This window comes from Capra hircus, chromosome 17 (genome assembly GCF_001704415.2).
Source record: "Capra hircus breed San Clemente chromosome 17, ASM170441v1, whole genome shotgun sequence".
NCBI classification, from domain to species: Eukaryota; Metazoa; Chordata; class Mammalia; order Artiodactyla; family Bovidae; genus Capra; species Capra hircus.
Window position 1 is genome coordinate 46,700,224 of NC_030824.1, and position 22,662 is coordinate 46,722,885.

The following is a 22,662-nucleotide window of genomic DNA, read 5'->3' on the forward strand; positions in this document are numbered from 1 at the left end:
GAATCCTAAGATTTGTATCTGAGTTAGCAATAGAGCTTAATTAATTAATTAAATCCTAACACAAGAGAAATATATGCACACCCATCATTGCTTTACAGTCAAGATTTTTTTTAACATTTTACAACTTTCTCCATAATAGCCTAAACTCAGAATAACCTGAAAGTCCATAAGCAAGGGATATGTAAATTTGGGAATATAATAAATGAGACATTATATAGCCATGAAAATAAATGAACTAAAGTAAATAAAACCACTCAAAAGTGGGGATGGGTCACACAAACATTATGTCAAGTAACTGAAGTCAGATCCAAATGAGTACATGCTATATAACTCTAGGAAGATAAAGTACAAAGCAGCCAAAACTATTGCATTGTGTTAGAGTTCAGGATAATGTTTATTTTAGGGAAAGAAACAGGGATTGGGGATTGGAAGAGGCATGCAAGGGACTTCTTGATGGCTGGAAAAGGCCTGTTCTTAATCTATTTGTGATTACACATGCATTTGTAAGAAAATCCTTAAGTTGTACTTCTTACTCTTTGATATACATTACTGTATGTTATGACTCACAATGAAAAATAAAAAGAACAAAAATTAAGATCTCACAGTGGTGCATGCAAATCATTATATCTCAAACATAATTAAACTTTTCTCAATACTTTGTAAAAAGTGGTTAATTTGAATGTTTCTTTGCTCACCAAAAAGAATATATTATAATGTTATAAGAGTAAAATAAAGGGATATAAATTTTTCCTCATATGTTAACTTTTATTAATTAATTGTTCTTTCTGATACATTAATTTCTTTTTACTGGTCACTGAGGCCTTTTTATTTTACACATAAAACCACTAAGTATGGTATTGCCTGTGGACACCTCAGAAATTATACTACAGATACTCATGACTCCAAATAGTTGGTGGGAAGAGAGATGAGCAAAACAATGATTTGGGTCAATGACATGATTACAGAACTAAAGTTTCCAGCAGGGTTTCAGATGGTCAACTTGGCTTCTGGAGCAGTTCTAAGGATGCAGTGAGAGAACAATAGAGTAATAATAGAAGGAGTTAACTTCAGAAGCCCCTGCAAGTATCAAGGGAGACCTTGAACTATCTATGCAAACATCAAGAACAACCTTTGAACCAGTCAACTAGTGACAGAAAGACTTACGTGCTCCCCTGCCCCAATATAATTTGGCTTCTCTGAAGCTCTTGCTAGCAAATTTAACCTTGCTGCCCAGCTCTTCAGCAGTTATGAGGATCTGGTTGTCAAGCACTAGGATAGGCAAGGTATATCAGTCTTGATCTGCCCAGTGCTCGTCTCTACCACGAGGTTGGCAATGAAGACACCTTCAGTTTCCCCAGAGTTATGAGATACCATGACACCCCACCTATTGCACTGGGCCGCCTGGCACACCCCAAAGAGACATGGCTATGAGCCGATCTGGTACACTTTGAGCAGGAGGCAGTTGCATGATTTTTCAACCACAGCCTTGGAAATCTGCTTCAGGCTGGTCACTGAGAGATCATTCCCCACCACCTGGATTCCTGTCCTAGCAGCGAACGTCTGCCAATTTTCCCAATTATTTTGGTTAAAAAGGTCTTTGATAGACACTACTGGGTAGTTCTTGATGAAGGACTTATAAGGGTCTGACAAGTGGTCAGGTGGGTGTACCTGCTGAGACCACTGGGAGACTTGACATCCAGGTCATACTTCCCTGACCTGAAGAACTGAGAGGCAGTCAAGTCCGTGCCAATGACAACCTCATGGGTATACCAGCTGTCCTGATCTCATTCTTCAGCAATTCTAGGGCTTCTTTATTCCCCGGGAACAAATTTGCCTTCACCTCCCACATTGGCGGCATCTTTCCCATATTTCTTTTTGTTGATATTCTTCAGGTTGTGGTAAACCTCAGCTCCAATGCACGTGGCTTCCCTGAAGTTTGTTCCACCAAAGGAGAGGATCAGAAACTCCTGTGTGGCCAACTTGTTTCCAGTATGAGAACCACCACTGATCACACTGAAAGCTGGAACTGACAGGATAACTTTCAAATTGTCAGCCATGTCAGCAATGTGGGGGCGCAGGAAGCCCCTTCTCAAAATCCTAGCCTTACAGACAGCCAGTGTCCCTCCCCAAATTAAGTTAGCACAGATAATTTCCTCAATAGTATAGGCCAAGAGTATTATCTAAAAGAATTTTATAAAGTTAACAGAACTAATTAGTCCAATAAGTAAAACACAAGTCACAATTTTGAGTAAAACAAATGTTTGAAGATTTTATGTTCAAACTTGAGTGCTCACATGATGATATTTATTAAAGGTGAATAAAAATCACCTTAATTAAATATTATATGTATTTGTATATATTTTCCAGAGTCAATATTTTACTTTATCTAATTACAAACTTCTTTATTCTTAATGAATCTTTCCAATGTTTTGCATATTTTAAAGCTATCATAGGTGAAATTAGTAGTGGCTAAACTAAAAGGGAATTAAAAAATTTCAGCCTACTCCAAAGAGGAAAAAGAAAGACAGTGAATTCTGTTTTGTCTTAGAAAAATGAGCCATCCCTCTAAGGGAACTAATTTGGAATCAAGGTAAAAGGAAACTCACACAAAAAAGAGAATCCATTTTAATTATCTATGTGAAAGCAAAAATTATTTGTATAGGAACAGGAAACTCATAAGTTTGAATAACATATCATGACATAACCTTTATGGTGAACTCTGTTTCAGTATCACCCATATCCATATTTATTTTGTTCTAAAATTTACCTTGCCTTTATTTTTATTCAACATAATGTCCCTATTATTCTTTCTTGGCTTCTCATTTTACTATAAATTAAAAAGTGTGCAAGACAAAATAAGGTAATATAAAGAAATGAAACTGCAGATTGCTAACTCTATTCAAGAAATCCACTCATTTAAACCCAAAGTTCTGAATTAAATCATCAATTATATTTTCCCATCTTACACATGAACTACAATGCTAATCAAACAGCATAAATATCAGTTTTTTTAAAACACCAGATATCTTATAAGATAAACTTCATAGAAATGTATATACTATTTTTAAAAGCTTTATTTATTTTGTCAAAAACATACTCCTTGTTTATGTGTTTAGAATCAACTGGAAAATATCGAGATCACTTCTTTAGCTATTGAACATGAGGAAAAAACCAGTTTCTAAACACTACCAACTTGATGCAAACATTACAATTTACAAAGTTTCCTCACATAATCTTTGTTACAAGATAGATAAGATAATCAGTACCAACCACTGGTTAGGGATTAAGAAAACATAGCTACATAAAGAACACTTAAAATCTATAATTTTTGACAAACTAAATCACAGGAGAAAATATTTGCAAATGATGTGACAGACAAGGGGTTAATATCTGTAATATATAAACAGTGAAATCAATTAAATATCAAAATAAAAAAACCTAAACTAATCAAAAATGGACAGAAGACATAAATAGACATTTTTCCAAAAAGGACATGTAGATGGCTAACAAGCACAAGAAGAGATGCTCAGTATCACTAGTTATTACAGAAATGCATATCTAAACCATAATGAGGCATCATTCCACAGTATTCAGAGTAGCTATCATCAAAAAGTCTACAAATAATAAATACTAGGGAGAGTCTTGAGAAAAGAGAACTAACACTGTTGTCAGGAGAGTAAGGAAAACAGTTTGGAGGTTCCTTAAAAAGTTAAAAATGGAGCCACTATATGATCCAGCAATCTCATTCCTGGTTATATATCCAGAAAAAAAAGAAAAAAAACAGAAGCCTAATTCAAAAGGATACTTGCATCCCAAGTGTAGTGCAGCACTATTTACGATAGCCAAGAAATGGCAATAATCAAGTAGCCATCAATAAATAAATGGCTTAAAAGTGTGAAATCGAATATTACTCAGCCATAAAAAGAATGAAATATTATTATCTGCAACAGAATGGATGGACTTAGAATATAATGCTTAGTGAAATAAGTCAAGTAGAGAAAGACAAATACTCTATGATATTACTTATATGTGGAATCTAAAAAATAACACAAATGAATCTGTAGACAAAACAGACTCATAGACATAGAAAACAAACTTATGGTTACCAAAGAAGAGAGAGAAGAAGGGGGGAATGAATTAGGAGTATGATATTAATATATATAAACTACTATATAAGCAACAAGAATTTACAATACAGCACAGGAAACTACATTAAATATCTTGAAATAACCTATAATGGAATATAATCTGAAGAAAATAACTGAATCACTTTGATGTACACTTGAAACTAATGTAATGTCAAAAATCAGCTGTACTTCAATTTAAGAAAATCTTTCTGTGGTAGAACATACAGTAACTTAATTATATTGTGGATTTGTATACAATTGAGTTATTCAAGTATACTATGAATTTTTTATAGTTTTTGATAGGGAAATATGAGCCTAAATATTGGTTTGTTTTGCTTAATTGCCACACATTCACCTAAATGAAACAAATCTCTAATTAAGAAGCAACTTACTAAGAGACAATTTTGATAAAAGAAATCAGGTTCCCCCACTAATTACCTTTACATCTTATAGGACAGTGATGAAGAAAATGGCTCTTACAACAGATAACCATAATGCTGAAGAAGCACAGCCTTTGCATATAAAGTGATCTGTGTATGAAGGTCAAGGATAATCAGACTAGATTATTTTATCTATTATCTATCTGTAAATTCTAAATGTTAATAGCTATTCAAAGCTTAAAATAGAACCTACTATTGGGCTTCCCCTGTGGCTCAAAGGGTGAAGAATCTGTCTGCAACATAGGAGACACAGGTGATGTGGGTTCGATCTCTAGGTCAGGAAGGTCCCCTGGAGAAGGGAATGTTAACCCACTACAACATTCTTGCCTGTGAAATTCCATGGATTTTACAGAGGAGCCTGGTGGGCTACAGTCCACGGGGTCTCAATGAGGTGGACATGACTGAGTACACACAAAGCACAACATAAATCAGACAAGATGTCTAACATTATAACATCGATGTTACAAAATGCTTATAAGGATCCCAATAGTTCCCAGTGTCTTCTGACAATCAGGAACAACCCTCACTATATCACTCACATTAGGATCACTTTTTAAAAAAATCTGTCATATTTTATATTGGTCCATGTGTTTTCAGAACATTTACACAGAATCTCCCTCACTTAAAGGAATATCAATCCTCAACCCCTTAAAACTCATTTCAGTACTAAGTACAGAAAATGAATATTAATTTAGTAGAATAAATGAAAAGGTAAATGAATGAATAAATAAATATCAAGAAGTGGTTGTTAGTATAAAATTGCCTGTATGTAATTAAACTTTCAACAATTGTGAGCTTCATTTACTTTGTTTGGAATTTATTGGAGATTTTTAGAAAAGAAATTTCTAGATAAAGTTAGTAGTGTATGAAATAAAATGCTTAGGAAGTAAATATAAATACGCTATCACATTATATGTTGTTATTCAGTCGCTAAGTTGTGCCTGACTCCTTCTGACCCCATGGACTGCATCACGCCAGGCTTCCCTGTCACATTACATATTCCCCATCACATTACACTACATATGTGTGTGTGTGTGTTTTGTTCTTTGAAAAATAATTATACCTCTCTATTTAAAGTATAATTATCCAGTGCATGTTTATGGTAAAGGATGTTGTGAAGAAAGAACAGTTTTTGAGGTTGGATTGGATATGCTGGATAACAGAGGTAGACGTGCCCATGTGCTGTCAACCTACCCCATCATCCAACCCACTACCTGTAACTATAACCAACAGTCACCAGAAACAAATTAAAAAAAAAAAAAAAAAAAAAAAACTATGGTAAGCATCCTTCTAGGGAAACATGCCTGCCTAGTGGCAAACAAAATTCACCTCAGTTATCTATAAACAAGGACTGTCATCCAGAAATTAACAGATTTCAAAGGAAAATCAATATTATCTAAAGTGAAATTTCAAGAAAAATAATTTAGAAAATTGTTGAAAAGAAGTAGGTAATTTAGTGAGATAATATATTTTAAGAAGCGAATTTTAAAAACTAAATCAATAACCTTGACATATTAAGGAGTTAACTTTTGAAAAAATTAACTTTTAGTCAAAAAGAGGTTAATATTTTTAAAGTGATCCAATAAAATGGAATGCTTATATGTATTAAAACATTTTTTAGAGAGAAAAAGAACTGGAAGAAAAAGTTACTAGCAGTTACTAACTGCTATTAACACTCCTCAAATATACACATATATGTAAATAGAAAAAAAATAGTTGCTACAGGGCCAATGAATATAGGGGTTTCAATTTTCATGTGAAAGGAGTTTGAGATTATCAGAGCAATAATGGAAGAGGGAAATAAATGCCTCAGAAAAGGGTTATCAAAGGCAGGAATAATCAGTGGTCTTCAAATTGAAAGACACAAGTGAGCAGAAGAGTGAAAAGGGTTACAATATGTTGATATGTATAAACAGGCTTTGAGAAAGCCAAAGATCAAAAAAAAGTTCACTAAGATAATAACCAAAAAAGACTGATTATTTAAAATGAATAAGAATTGATGTGGCATAGAATCTCCACAGGAACTCTGATTAAATGATATAAAATTATTAAGGAATGCATCTGTATACATATTTTTAAAGTAACTAAATATTAACAAGATGAGGCAGAGAAATGATTTGAGACATGAAATTTTGAGAGTATTTATTTCCTCTGCATCTTTCCAAAGAAAATAATTGTATTTTTTTTAATCCAAGAAATAGGGATGACATAGACTCTGTGAAAAAACAAAACATTACTGAAAAGGTACAATTTAAATGTGAATCAAATTGAGAAAAAGAAACATTTTGAGCAAGTGATATGATAAAAAAAATGAAATCTATTGTTTATTTTCTTGGAATACTACTAAATGCTACAAATTTGATTTCATAAAATAACATTTTCCCCTTTCCTTAATATCTTTTTAAAAATTTGTTTCAATTGGGGGATAATTACTTTACAGTATTATGATTGCTTTTCCCATACACCAACATGAATCAGCCATAGGTATACATGTGTCAGCCCATCCTGAAACCCCTACACGCCTCCCTCCTCACCCTATCCCTCTAGGTTGCCACATAGCACTGGCTTTGGGTGCTGTGAGTCACACATCAAACTTACGCTTGTCATCTATTTTAAATATGGTAATGTACATGTTTCAATATTATTCTCTCAAATCATCCTCACCTCTCCTTCTCCCACTGAGTCCAAAAGTCTGTTCTTTTCCTCTGAGATACAGATGTTTTCTTCTTTCTGCAAGTCCATTCACAATACTTGTTTCCACAACATCCAATAATCAACAAATTATAAATTAAAAAGCTGAGTGTTTGGATTTTAATCTTTAGAATCTTTAATCTTTACAGAATAATAGCAGTGTTCTTACATTAAGGCTAGAGCAGAATATAATGTCAGTGAATGAGATATTTCTAGAGTAAAAGGTTATATTGAAAGAAACTGAATAAGTACATACCACTCCTGAGTAATGCGTTAAGGGGAAAGTTCTACAGTTAACAAATATAAGACTAACCAAAAAAGAACCATGCCTTTCTGAAAAGTTTGTAAAAGGAAAAAAGTTGGGAGATTGTATAAGTGTGCTGCTGCTGCTGCTAAGTCGCTTCAGTCGTGTCCGACTCTGTGCGACCCCATAGATGGCAGCCAACGAGGCTCCCCCGTCCCTGGGATTCTCCAGGCAAGAACACTGGAGTGGGTTGCCATTTCCTTCTCCAATGCATGAAAGTGAAAAGTGAAAGTGAAGTCGCTCAGTCGTGTCCGACTCTGTGCAACCCCATGTACTGCAGCCCACCAGGCTCCTCCATCCGTGGGATTTTCCAGGCAAAAGTACTGGAGTAGGGTGCCATTGCCTTCTCCAGTATAAGTGTGCTAAAAACCCATTTTTCAGAGCAGGGTGTCAATGGTCACTACCTAATTAGATAAATCAAGAAAGGAGGAACAAGTCTATGTATCTGCAAATATTCTTACAGATTCCATTCCAGTTTATTTAAGCAGAGGGGGATTTCTCAAAGAATTTTAGACATCTCAGAGCATTTTCAGGAGTGCTTGAGAGTCAATCCTGGATACTTCACAGCTTGGCACAAAGAAATCAGATGCACGGAATCTAGAAAACAACTAAGCACAGTGTAGGACTACTCCCGCTCAGACAATAATGTCTGTGTCATCCATCGCTCTACACGCATGACTCTCAGGGCTTCTGTCCCTTGGAAGTGTCACACAGCTGCCCTTGAATAACAGAAAACCCTGTGTGCTTCTTCTTCTTCGTCTTTTTTTCTGTTGGAATTAACTTTTATTTTTATTTTTTTAAGGTTTTGCTTTTTTTATTTCATATAGAAAGTTTTCTTGTTTGTCTTTGCCTGAAAATCCCTAGATTTCTGTTCCAGTTCTTTTTTGTTTGTTTGATTTTGTTTTTTAATATAAATTTATTAATTTTAATTGGAGGCTAATTACTTTACAATATTGTTTTGGTTTTGCCATACATCAACATGAATCTGCCACGGGTGTACCTCATCCTAAACCCTCCTCCTACCTCCCTCCCCATACCATCCCTCTGGGTCTTCCCAGTGCACCAGCCCTGAGCATCCTGTATCATGAATTAAACCTGACTGGCAAATTCGTTTCACATATGATATTATACATGTTTCAATGCCATTCTCCCAAATCATCCCACCCTCACCCTCTCCCACAGAGTCTAAAAGACTGTTCTATACATCTGTGTCTCTTTTGCTGTCTCGCATACAGGGTTATTGTTACCATCTTTCTAAATTCCATATATATGTGTTAGTATACTGTATTGGTGTTTTTCTTTCTGGCTTACTTCACTCTGTATAATAGGCTCCAGTTTCACCCACCTCATTAGAACTGATTCAAATGTATTCTTTTTAATGGCTGAGTAATACTCCATTGTGTATATGTACCACAGCTTTCTTATCCATTCGTCTGCTGATGGCCACAATGAGGTACCATTCCACGCCAGCCAGAATGGCGGCTATCCAAAAGTCTACAAGCAGTAAATGCCGGAGAGGGTGTGGAGAAAAGGCAATTCTCTTACACTGTTGGTGGGAATGCAAACTAGTACAGCCACTATGGAGAACAGTGTGGAGATTCCTTAAAAAACTGGAAATAGAACTGCCATATGACGCAGCAATCTCACTGCTGGGCACACACACTGAGGAAACCAGAATTGAAAGAGACACGTGTACCCCAATGTTCATCGTAGCACTGTTTATAATCGCCAGGACATGGAAACAACCTAGATGTCTATCAGCAGACAAATGGATAAGAAAGCTGTGTGCTTCTTAAAACAAGTATATACCAGCCACCAGGTGTTGCTCATTTCTGTATCCAAGTTGAATAAGGAAGCATCTAATCAGTAAAAATGTCAGTCATATGCTCACATTCTAGAGACAAGTGAGTCTCCAGAAATGCAGAATTTTAACTATTTAGAAATGTTAGTATTTTTTTTTTGGCTTAAATATTTAAAAAATTATTCTCATTGCTAGAGGCCAGAGGTCCAAAATCAGGTATCAGAAGGACTATACTTCCCATGATGTCTCCAAAGGAGGTTCCTTCTTTGTTCTCGTGGCCCCAAGCACTCTGGTAAACACATCACACAAATCTCTGCCTCTGTGTCTTTCTTTTTAAAAAACATTTCTAGAAATTATTATAGAGACAAACATTATATAGGACTGTTCCCTAATTTTTCCCCATTATTAGATATATCATTGACATATAACATATGTAACTTTGAGGTATATGATGTGAGCATTTGATTCATTTACATAGTGGAAAATGATCACCAAAATAAACTTTTAACACATTCGTTCTCTTACATAATTACCATTTTATTGTATTCAGTTCAGTTCAGTTCAGTTCAGTTCAGTCGCTCAGTCGTGTCCGACTCTTTGCGACCCCACGAATCGCAGCACGCCAGGCCTCCCTGTCCATCACCAACTCCGGCAGTTCACTCAGACTCATGTCCATTGAGTCCGTGATGCCATCCAGCCATCTCATTCTTGGTCGTCCCCTTCTCCTCCTGCCCCTAATCCCTCCCAGCATCAAAGTCTTTTCCAATGAGTCAACTCTTCGCATGAGGTGGCTAAAGTACTGGAGCTTCAGCTTTAGCATCATTTCTTCCAAAGAAATCCCAGGACTGATCTTCAGAATGGACTGGTTGGATCTCCTTGCAGTCCAAGGGACTCTCAAGAGGCTTCTCCAACACCACGGTTCAAAAGCATTAATTCTTCAGTGCTCAGCCTTATTCACAGTCCAACTCTCACATCCATACATGACCACAGGAAAAACCATAGCCTTGACTAGACGGACATTAGTCGGCAAGGTAATGTCTCTGCTTCTGAATATATTATCTAGATTGGTCATAACTTTTCTTCCAAGGAGTAAGCGTCTTTTAATTTCATGGCTGCAGTCACCATCTGCACTGATTTTGGAGCCCCCAAAAATAAAGTCTGACACTGTTTCTACTATTTCCCCATCTATTTCCCATGAAGTGATGGGACCAGATGCCACGATCTTCGTTTTCTGAATGTTGAGCTTTAAGCCAACTTTTTCACTCTTCCTCTTTCACTTTCATCAAGAGGTCTTTTAGCTCCTCTTCACTTTCTGCCATAAGGGTGGTGTCATCTGCACATCTGAGGTTATTGATATTTCTCCCAGCAATCTTGATTCCAGTTTGTGTTTCTTCCAACCTAGCATTTCTCATGATGTACTCTGCATATAAGTTAAATAAGCAGGGTGACAGTATACAGCCTTGACGTACTCCTTTTCCTATTTGGAAACAGTCTGTTGTTCCATGTCCAGTTCTAACTGTTGCTTCCTGACCTGTATACAGATTTCTCAAGAGGCAATTAGGTGGTGTGGTATTCCCATCTCTTTCAGAATTTTCCACAGTTTATTGTGATCCACACAGTCAAAGGCTTTGGCATAGTCAATAAAGCAGAAATAGATGTTTTTCTGGAACTCTCTTGCTTTTTCCATGATCCAGCAGATGTTGGCAATTTGATCTCTGGTTCCTCTGCCTTTGCTAAAACCCGCTTGAACATCAGGGAGTTTGCAGTTCACATATTGCTGAAGCCTGGCTTGGAGAATTTTGAGCATTACTTTACTAGCATGTGAGATGAGTGCAATTGTGCAGTAGTTTGAGCATTCTTTGGCATTGCCTTTCTTTGGGATTGGAATGAAACCTGACCTTTTCCAGTCCTGCGGCCACTGCTGAGTTTTCCAAACTTGCTGGCATATTGAGTGCAGCACTTTCACAGCATTATCTTTCAGTATTTGAAACAGCTCAACTGGAATTCCATCACCTCCACTAGCTTTGTTCATAGTGATGCTTTCTAAAGCCCACTTGACTTCACATTCCAGGATATCTGGCTCTAGATTAGTGATCACATCATCATGATTATCTGGGTCATGAATATAGTGTAATTCTAATAGACATGATATAAATTAATATCCCAAATATTTACAATTTCACTCATATAATTATATGAAAAAAATAATATCCTCAGTAGAGTTTTATGTTGACTATGTTTTACTATACATATGTGTAAAACAGTATAAAGGGAATTTCACTTAAAATGGAGTCAGGCGGTCAGAAGGGAAGCCCTCAGGCACTACCATTCCAAGTCAGTGACAGACCTCAAGAGGAAGCATTAATTATAGACCCTCATAGAAAGAATTCTCCTTGCTCAGTATCCAGCCCAGCCAATGGGAAACACCACACCATCCTGAACCCTATTAAGTTAACCTTGGTTCCAAACAACCTCTCCGAATTTCTTTTTTCCTTTACGAAGTAGCAATCCTGTTCTTTGCTTATTAGACTTGCCACTGGCTTTTGCTATGGGTTGGTTGTCCTAAATTGCCATTCATTCCTCTGATAGAGGAATGAATAATCCATTTTGCTGGCAAAATAATCATGTTTTTTTGCTGTTGTTGTTTTAAGGTAATAATAGTAATAACAGTGTTCTGGAACAGATTTTCTAAGCAAAATAATATATACTCACCAATAAACTAATACTGATCTCTCCTCAAATTTAAAATAGTAACTCTAACTACAGTTTACGGAATACTTATCTCCCAGGTATATTTTTCTGTACCTTCTCTTGTTTAATTCCCATAGTAGCTCTCAGATCTAGGCACCACTAGCCTCACATTATAAAGAAAGAATAAAAAGCATTGAAACTAAACAAAACTTTCATATGGTAAACCCAGACCAAAAATGGCAGAACTATGACTGGAATCTAGATTCCAATATCCATGATAGTACATACAATCCCTCCAAAACTCAAACACAAAGTCATAATGAGATTACTAATTATCCAGTATGCATAAGAGACCTTTTTGAATTAAGAAACCATATTGCTGTCATGAAAAAGGTCTAATTTAGGAGCAAATTCTTAGCATGAACCCACAAAAACTTAAGAATGTACGTCTTTCATAATAATCATGCTAATCTATTTAGGGTATTTAATATTCTATTGATTGTTCAAATAGACTTTTAATTAAGCATGAGCATATATTGATGATATACTGATTATTCATAAGGCCAGTGTTTCAGCCATGATCAGATATATTTTGCCATGTTATATGAGCCACTGGAACTGATTACCACGGGTATGCTTATACAAGGAATCTAGAAGTCTCCTCTGAGTGTGCTTATTGAAAGAAAGATGAGAATCAAGGCAAATAAGTTTTGCTTAAGAAAAATAGCATTGGGTAAGAAACATGATTTTAAAATGTTTATGTTTATTGACTATTATACATTTCCCCAAAATGTCTTGTGTAAGAAATCTAGGAAAATGATATGACAAATGAAAAGAACTAAAAAATGTATATATAGATGTTTCACTGAATTATCTGGATGATATTGGCAACCAGTGTCTCAATTACTCTTCTGACACAAAGGCAAACAACTGGTTGAGTGAGATTAATAAAATATATACATCTCTGTTCTCAAAATGTATCCATCTTTGTTCTCACTTCTCTGAAGTGGCAAACCACTTCAATATTCTTGCCTTGAGAACCTCATGAACAGTATGAAAAGGCAAAAAATAAAAAACTGAAAGATGAACTCCCCAGGTCAGTAGGAGCCCAAAACAGTACTGGAGAACAGTGGAGAACTAAGTCGAGAGAGAATGAAGAGACAGAGCCAAAGCAAAAACAACACCCAGTTGTGTATGTGACTGGAGATGGAAGTAAAGTCTGATGCTGTAAAGAATGATATTGCATAGGAACCTGGAATGTTAGGTCCATGAATCAAGGCAAATTGGAAGTGGTCAAGCAGGAGATGGCAAGAGTGAATGTCAACGTTTTAGGAATCAGTGAACTAAAATGGACTGGAATGGGTGAGTTTAACTCAAAATGACCATTGCACCTGCTACCGTGGGCAAGAATCTCTTAGAAGAAAGGAGTAGCCCTCATAGTCAACAACAGAGGCTGAAATGCAGTTCTTGGATCCAATCTCAAACATGATAGAATGATCTCTGTTCATTTCCAAGGAAAACCACTCAGTATCACAGTAATCCAAGTCTATGCTCCAACCAGGAAGCTGAAGAAGCTGAGTTAAACAGTTCTATGAGGACATATAAGACCTTCTAGAACTAACACCCCCCAAAAAAGATGTTTTTTTCATTATAGGAGGCTGGAATGCAAAAGCAGGAAGTCAAGAGATACCTGGAGTTACAGGCATATTTAGCCTTGGAATACAGAATGAAGCAGGGCAAAGGCTAACAGAATTTTGCCAAAAGAATGCTAACAGAATTTTGCCAAAAGAATGCACTGGTCATAGCAAAACTCTCTTCCAACAACACAAGAGAAGACTCTACACATGGACATCACCAGATGGTCAATACTGAAATCAGATTGATTATATTCTTTGCAGCCGAAGATGGAGAAGCTCTATACAGTCAGCAGAAACAAGACCAGGAGCTGACTTTGGCTCAGATCATGAACTCCTTATTGCCAAATTCAGACTTAAATTGAAGAAAGTCAGGAAAACCACTAGACCATACAGGTAAGACCTAAATCAAATCTCTTACGACTATACAGTGGAAGTGACAATCAGATTCAAGGGATTAGATCTGATAGACAGAGTGAATGATGAATTATGGATGGAGGTTCATAACATTGTTCAGGAGGCAGTGATCAATATCATCCCCAAGAAAAATAAATCCAAAAAGGTAAAATGGATATCTCAGGAGGCCTTACAAATAGGTGAGAAAAGAAGAGAAGTGAAAGGCAAAGGAGAAAAGGAAAGATAGACCCATTTGAACACAGAGTTCCAAAGAATAGCAAGTAGAGATAAGAAAGCCTTCCTTAGTGATCAATGCAAAAACATAGAGGAAAACAATAGAATGGGAAAGACTAGAGATCTCTTAAAAAAATTAGAGATTCCAAGAAAACATTTCATGCAAAGATGGACACAATAAAGGACAGAAATGGTATGGACTTAACAGAAGCAGAAGATATTAAGAAGTGGTGGCAAGAATACACAGAACTATATAAAAAATATCTTCATGACCCAGATAATCATGATGGTGTGATCATTCACCTAGAGACAGACATCCTGGAATGAAAAGTCAAGTGGGACTTAGGAAGCATCACTACACACAAACCTAGGGGAGGTGATGGAATTCCAGTTGAGCTATTTCAAATCCTAAAAGATGATGCTGTGAAAGTGCTGCACTTAATAAGGCAGCTAATTTGGAAAACTCAGCAGTGGCCACAGGACTGGAAAAGGTCTGGTTTCATTACAGTCCCAAAGAAAGGCAACGCCAAAGACTGTACTAACTATCATACAATTGCACACATTTCACATTCTAGCAAATAATGCTCAAAATTCTCCAAGCCAGGCTTCAACAGTAGGTGAACCATGAACTTCCAAATGTTCAAGCTCGATTTAGAAAAGACAGAGGAACCGGAGATCAAATTGCCAACATCCACTGGATCATGGAAAAAGCAAGAGAGTTCCAGAAAAACATCTATTTCTGCTTTATTGACTATGCCAAAGCCTTTGACTGTGTGGGTCACAATAATCTGTGGAAAATTCTGAAAGAGCTGGGAATACCAGACCACCTATCCTGCCTTCTGAGAAATCTGTATGCAGGTCAGAAAGCAACAGTAAGAACTGGACATGGAACAACAGACTGGTTCTAAATCAGGAAAGGAGTACCTCAAGGCTGTATGTTGTCACCCTGCTTATTTAACTTATACGCAGAGTACATCATGCAAAATGCCAGGCTGGATGATGCCCAAGCTGGTTGATGCCCAAGCTGGAATCAGGATTGCTGGGAAAAATATCAATAACCTCAGATATGCAGATGACACCACCCTTATGGCAGAAAGTGAAGAAGAACTAAAGAGCCTGCTGATGCTACTGAAAGAGGAGAGTGAAAATGTTGGCTTAAAACTCAACATTCAGAAAACGAAGATCATGGCATCCAGTCCCATCACTTCATGGCAAATAGATGGGGAAACAATGGAAACAGTGACAGACTATATTTTCGGGAGGCCCAAAATCACTAGAGATGGTGACTGCAGCCATGAAATTAATAGACACTTGCTCCTTGGAAGAAAAGCTATGACCAAGCTAGACAGCATATTGAAAAGCACAGACATTACTTTGCCAACCAAAGTCTGTCTAGTCAAAACTATGGTTTTCCAGTAGTCATGTATGAATGTGAGAGTTAGACTATAAAGAAAGGTGAGTGCTGAAGAATTGATGGTTTTGTTGGAGGAGACTCTTAAGAGTCCTTTGGCCTTCAAGGCGATCCAACCAGACATTCCTAGAGGAAATCAGTCCTAAATAGTCATTATAATGACTGATGCTAAAGATCCAATACTTTAGCCACCTTATGTGAAGAACTGATTCATTGGAAAAGGCTGTGATGCTGGGAAAGATTTAAGGCGGGAGGAGAATGAATGACAGAGAATGAGATGGTTGGATGGAATCACTGACGTGATGGACATCAGTTTGCATAAGTTCTGGGAGTTGGTGATGGACAGAGAAGCCTGGTGTGCTGCTGTCCATGGGATCACTAAGAAATAAACTGATCGTTTTCTGTAGGGCAGTCACTCGAGAAACCCAAAATCAGGGGGTGACTATCTGTAAAGATAGGACTTAGTAATAAAAAGATAGATAGTCAAGTTGTGTCATCTTGTTTCAAGAATAAAGAATTCAGTCTCACCACTTGTTAAGCAGAATAGGATGCAATATTTTGCAGCCAGAGCAAAAAATAAGGCAACAGTTGCCTCAGTTTTGGTAAGACAGTTGTGATAAAATTTTTAATATGTGAACATTCAGGTTCCATGTGACAGTCTTAAAAAGGATCATATTTATAAACATATACTGAGAATTTCCTGCATCAGGGCACTGAATTTGTTGGGGGCAAGAGTTAATATGGTTTTGTGGATTAAGTTGAAGTGCACCAAATTCTTTTGTTAATGCCGATTTTGACTATATACTTTTAACAGCCGAACTTGGATATTCTAGAAAAATATAAGTTGTGCATTCAACATTTTCTTTACATTGGTTTGGCAAACACACTGGACTTTTTATTTAAATATGAGATTTCTTCTTCTTCCTTTTAATCATTTCAAATAGTGACCTTTGTAAAAGACATAAATAAGTGAAAAATAACTAGAAAACTTTCTATGTAACTTACTTTTAACCAGTTCACTTCCTTGTTGAAAGAGCAGATAACTAAAAGGTCAACAGGAAAAAAAAATGATGGTTCATAAAAATACAGATGTCTTCATTTGAATGCAATTGTAAGAAACATGGAAGTTTAATAACCCCACAGATGGTCCTCAATTTAAGCACATTCGTGGTATTTAAAACAAACCAACACTGATAAACAAAAAGAGTGGAATTACTCCATATTAAGAAAATAAAAAGTTTATCATCAAGTGTTTATCTTGTTAACCTCTTATTAACTCCATGTGACCTTTTCTTTATATCATTTATTTTTTCATACCACTCATTTTTCACACATTTATTTATTTATTATATATGCATAAATATTGTCCTAGGTGATACATTCAAAAAAAAAACAAGACACAAACCTACTTGAAAATTGCTTATTATCTTATTTGGGTGCTTCAGTGTCAGCTAAGTGTTCCCCAATAAGTATATTGTCTTGCAATTTTTTTCTTTTTTGCTTTTTGAAGAAATCTGTTAAGAATTATTAATTGAAGGATAATTGCCTTACAATGTTGTGTTGGTTTCTGCCATACAACAATGTGAATCAGTCATAACTATATATATTTATCCCCTTCCTTGTGAGCCTCCCTCCCACCCCTACTTCCTCCCCTCCCCTCCTCCCTCCCAGGTCATCACAGAGTGTCAGGCTGGGTTCCCTGTGTTATATAACAGCTTTCCACTAGCTACCCATTTTACACATCCTGGTGTATGCATGTCAATGCTACTTTCTCAGTTCATCCTCCTCTCTCCTTCCTTCGCTGTATACACAAGTCCATTCTCTATGTCTGCATCTCCATTCCTTCCCTGAAGATAGCTTCATAAATGCTTTTTTTCTAGATTCCATATATATGTACCAATATATGATATTTGTTTTTCTCTTTCTGACCAACTTCGCTCTGTATAACAGGCTCTAGGTTCATCCACTTTACTGCAACTAACTCAACTTCATTCCTTTTTATGGCTGAGTAATGTTTCATTGTATATAGGTATCACAACTTCTTTATACCGTCATCTGCCAATGGATAGATAGGCTGCTTCTATGTCTTGGCCATTGTAAATAGTCAGCAGTAGTTATATTCCTTTTTTTTAACTAATAAAAAGAATTTTAATTTAGAACATGTGTGCCTATGTTAAGAAACATGCTGGTGCTTTAGAAAGAGATAAGTAAATTGACCTTCTGTCCTCTTTCTTTTCCCCCCTCCTTTCTAGCTAGTAAGGAGATGGGATGATAAAACCTGGAATAACATGGCATTGGAACCATGTTGTAAAGGTCAACCAAACAATATAAAAGGAGTTCAGATGCCACACCAGTAAAGTCGCTATTTTGGCCCCAAATTCTACATGAAAGGAAATAAAATTTTATTAAATTTCATCCCTTGCTATATTTGAGACTTGTGAAAAACTGACTTTTTTTTAAACACATGATAGGTCAATAATTCTTAACTTTATTCTGTTCAATTCAGTTCAGTCACTCAGTCATGTCCGACTCTTGAGCATATTTATAATAAAATTTCATAATTTACACTTTTTGTGAAACTAAGTTCATTGATAATAATTTTATGAACACTTAATTTGAAAGTATATTTTATTAATCAGATTGTAATGTAAGGATAATAGCAAGAAAGCTGATTTATTTATTAAAAATGTATTTCAAAATATAAAATTTGAGCAAGGCTGCATTAGAAAAAAAATTGTAGTAGTTCGATGCTTGGGTATACATAAAATAATTTAAGACTAGTAGTGCTGCTCCATATAAGAAGCAGAGAAAGGGAAGTAGGATAGAAGAAAGGATGGAGGGACGGAAGGAAGCAAAGCAGGGAGGGAGGGACAGAGTGAGGGGGAGGTGAACCAAAAAGTTAAATTAAAAACAATAAAACAAAGACTGTGTGAAAATTGTGAGGCATGCACTGGTGTCAGTATCAGAGTCTATTTGGAAAGAAATGAAAATAAAAATAATAATTTTAGTATATAACTTACATAATATAGATTTATCATTTTTGGACAAAAACAAAAAACATGTAGACAAAAGTGATATTAAATATATTAAAACAAATTCTATTAATGAATTTCAATATAACCACAACTTTTCTTGAGTCACTGCTAATTTAGTATTATTTAAATTTACTTAGGAAATAATCTTGTTGACAAATCTCTCAAATACCTTTAAACATTTGCAGTTTCTTTTTAAACACTATCAATGTAAAATTATTTTCAAATAACATGTAGCTGCAAATGTACATGTAATTTATAGGTATATGGAATTTTTTCCAAACAAATGAGCATGAAAGTCTTAACTGGACCCCAAAGATTTTATAACTCAACTCCTTTTGTCATTCTTATGCCATAAAGTCATCTTCTAGATCAATTAACTCTTCCTCCAAATGTTTGGCTAACACATTCCTCATTCACTTCAAATAAATTCAATATTTAAGGTTATGCTGACTTAGAATCATGACTTTGGACAGCAACCAAAAAACTAATAGCAAGATGCTTCCAAATCATTTTGTTTAAGTACATCCCCATCAAATTTCAACCAGTATGGGAAACTAAAAATTCTCATGAGTAAGTTTATTTTATTACATACAGGTTTTAGTAATTCCCTGATTATTCCCCACAGTTTAGTGAGATATACGTCATTTCCATGTAGCCCAAGACAGATTTATTTTAACTCTGTAAATATATCTAAAAAATATATTATACCATTTGCTGTATTTTAGTTTCAATTTTTAATTTTTCACTGAAAAAAATCAACAATAAAATGGGGAAAATATTTTTTAAAGTTTCTTTGAAAGATCACTGTAGCTCAAAATGGTAATAAAAGGTTACTAAATAATCTATCACTCTAGAAATTACTATACATTTTACATTGATTATTATGATACATTATGCATTAATAGTTCAGTAACTTCATTGATTTTTGAAGTCTTTTTCAAAGTTCTTGGCAACTAAGTGCTGTTGATGAATAATGCAATAAATTGCTAAAACACCTGGTGTTTCTTTTTTAAGTTGGCTGTAAAGCTGTGTTACCCACTAACCCGAGTTACTGTTCCATCTGTTGTACAAGCAGTGTCATTGGAAGTGGGATTTTTTATTTTTTTTTCTGTGAACTGATTTTAAAGGTTTCAAATATTGACAAACTTTGTGTACCACAGTCTGTTATTCTAAATGACATCTCCTCTATTATTTTTTCATTCTATTTGAAGTGTGTGTATGGTAACCTCAGCTAGTTATATACTTCATTTACTTTTGCTTTCTCATTGATTTATGTAAAAACAGTAATTTTGTTGAATGAAAAGAAATAAATTATTACATTTGGACTATCACCACAATACAAATTACTTAATATACAGTTGGCAAGGTAAATTTTTCTCTAATATTGTATTGCATGCATGCTTAGTCATTTCAGTCATGTCTGACCCTTTGCAGTCCTATGGACTATAGCCCCCAGGTTCTCTTCCATGGGATTCTCCAGACAGGAATATTAGAGTGGGTTGCCATGCACTCCTATTGGAGGATCTTCCTGACCCAGAGATTGAACCCATATCTCCTGAGTCTCCTGCATTGTAGGCAGATTCTTTACTCACTGAGCCGCCTGAGAAGCCTTAATGTTGCATAGTTCATCATGTTTTATGTTATTTGTACTCCATATAAGAAAGAGAAAAAGCCTTGATCATTCTGGATTTAAGACTTTTTGAACATCCCAATGACAGTACAATACTTTTCAAAGATGTCTTTAAATATTAGAATTGTGTGGTCAGTGTCTCTTTTTAAAATTTGCATTCACTCTTGATGTTTTTGTTGCTTAACTAGAAAAAAATGTCAATATATTATCATTTTAGAATGAAGTTGGATAACCAACAACAAAATTCAACCAAATAATGTTGACATTTTTCTTTATATTTAGCATTCTTTACCAGCTGAGCCACCAGGGAAGCCCAACATTTTAAAATAAGATCTAAAATCACCATTATTGTACTTATGCAATCATAGTCTGATATGTGTCTATGTGATATATATATATATATGTGTGTGTGATATATATGTGATATGTGTCAATACAGTGCAGAAGTGTATTGATGACTCAGATATCACAAATTATATTACCAAAGATGAGATGATTTTTCAAAATGTTAAACAATTCCTGGTTAACCTCCAAACAAAGCAAAGTTCAATCTCTGCAAAGTTTACTCAGTACTTAACTTCGATGTACATGAGAGCTGTATAAAATCTATTTTGTATATATGTGTAAAAGGGAATGCAGTTCTAGGCCCTATTTAACACTGACTGATACTTTATTTCAGTAAGTTTCTATTAAATAACCCTTTCTATTTTCACTTTATAAACTCTGATCATATATTATTTTATCCCTCTAGTTATCCATTATCTATTTTTTTCCCTCATCCGCACACATACATACAGTTTCACACACATAACATGAACCTATATATACATACATAATCTGAAATTACCCTTTCTTAAAGAGGGGAAAACTTGTCTGTCGTCTTCACTGCTCCATCCTCAAGACTTAGCTTAACACATTGTAGACATTTAATTAATATCTCTTAGGTAAACACATATTTTATATTTTGATCCTTTTATTAGAGTTAAATGCATTGCTCTTCTAAGCGAATTCCATGACATCGCTTAAGAAACAAAGTAACAGTTTGGTTAGTTTGAACAAGGTTAGAACAATTCAAGGGGCACACCCTCAGGATGTGATGTGTAGCAGCCTTGTCTTACATGGTTATTTTAATGTTAACTATCAAAGAAGCTTTTACATCACAAGATAAACAGTTTTTAAATTTTAATTCCCAAAATAAAACTGAAATAAGCTAATTCTAATATTTGTACAAAGTGCTATTCACTTACAAACTTAAAAAAAAAATTGACATTTCTAGCCTCTTATGTAAGAAACACGAAACAGAAACACTGCATTCAGAAGGGGCCAAGGTACCCTTTCGTAGGAATGTTGAATGATAGCTTGCCTGAGGAATACCAGGATTGGTCATGTTTGCATATTTAGATTAATAGTGCACTTCTACAAGGTTTGTGCTGTAATTGGAACTTAAGTAACATTTGTTAAGTATTATCTGTCAGAGTCTGAAGAGACCCAAAGAGAATGTATATCATTATGCAAAATTACTAATTAAGTACAAGTAATTTAGCAGATAATTTACATGTTCATTTTATAACAGAAATTATTTAGTTTAGGGTTCTCTTTGTATTTCTAAAGTAATCGTGACCCAAGGGATCACAGACTGTTAAGAAGAAGTATAAATTATGGAATGAGACATATGTTTAACTGACTCACAGAGCTTTTGTTGTAGCTAATGATTCTTCTAACAGTAATTGCATAAGGGAAAACATTTTCTTTTTAAGTAAATAATGTTCATTACCTCTTAAATCTACTGTCACTTGACAACATTAACGTGGAAAAATTTTCACCTTCTTGATTAGCTCTCCAAGGATATCCAGCAGCTTTAAATTAATATTGATCAAACAGAAACCATCATATCCATCAAACTCTTCTTACAAACATTGAATGTACAGGAAAATAATATCTTAATAGATTCTAGAAAGAAAGACACTTACTCTCCTGAAATAAACAGTAAACACATTTCAAATTATTTATATGAGGAAACTGTGTTGAAATTGGGGATTCACTTTGTGTCTATTGATAAGCACTATCTCTGTTATAAATCTCAAATAATAAAATATTAAAGGTTTGCATGTATGGTCAAATTATGTCCATATTGTGTTAATAATTGTTATCTGAACCCTGCAACTTTGGAAGAAAAAAGAAAACAATCTAGCTTCCTAAACTGACTGTTTTATTCAAGTTGTCTAAAAACTTCATGAGGGTAGGAATTCTGTTTCTTCACAGATTTAG

At 35.2% G+C, this 22,662-nt stretch overlaps 1 pseudogene; it reads right to left on the reverse strand.

Moving 5' to 3' along the window:
- Positions 996 to 2,738, reverse strand: LOC102177361 (annotated as a pseudogene).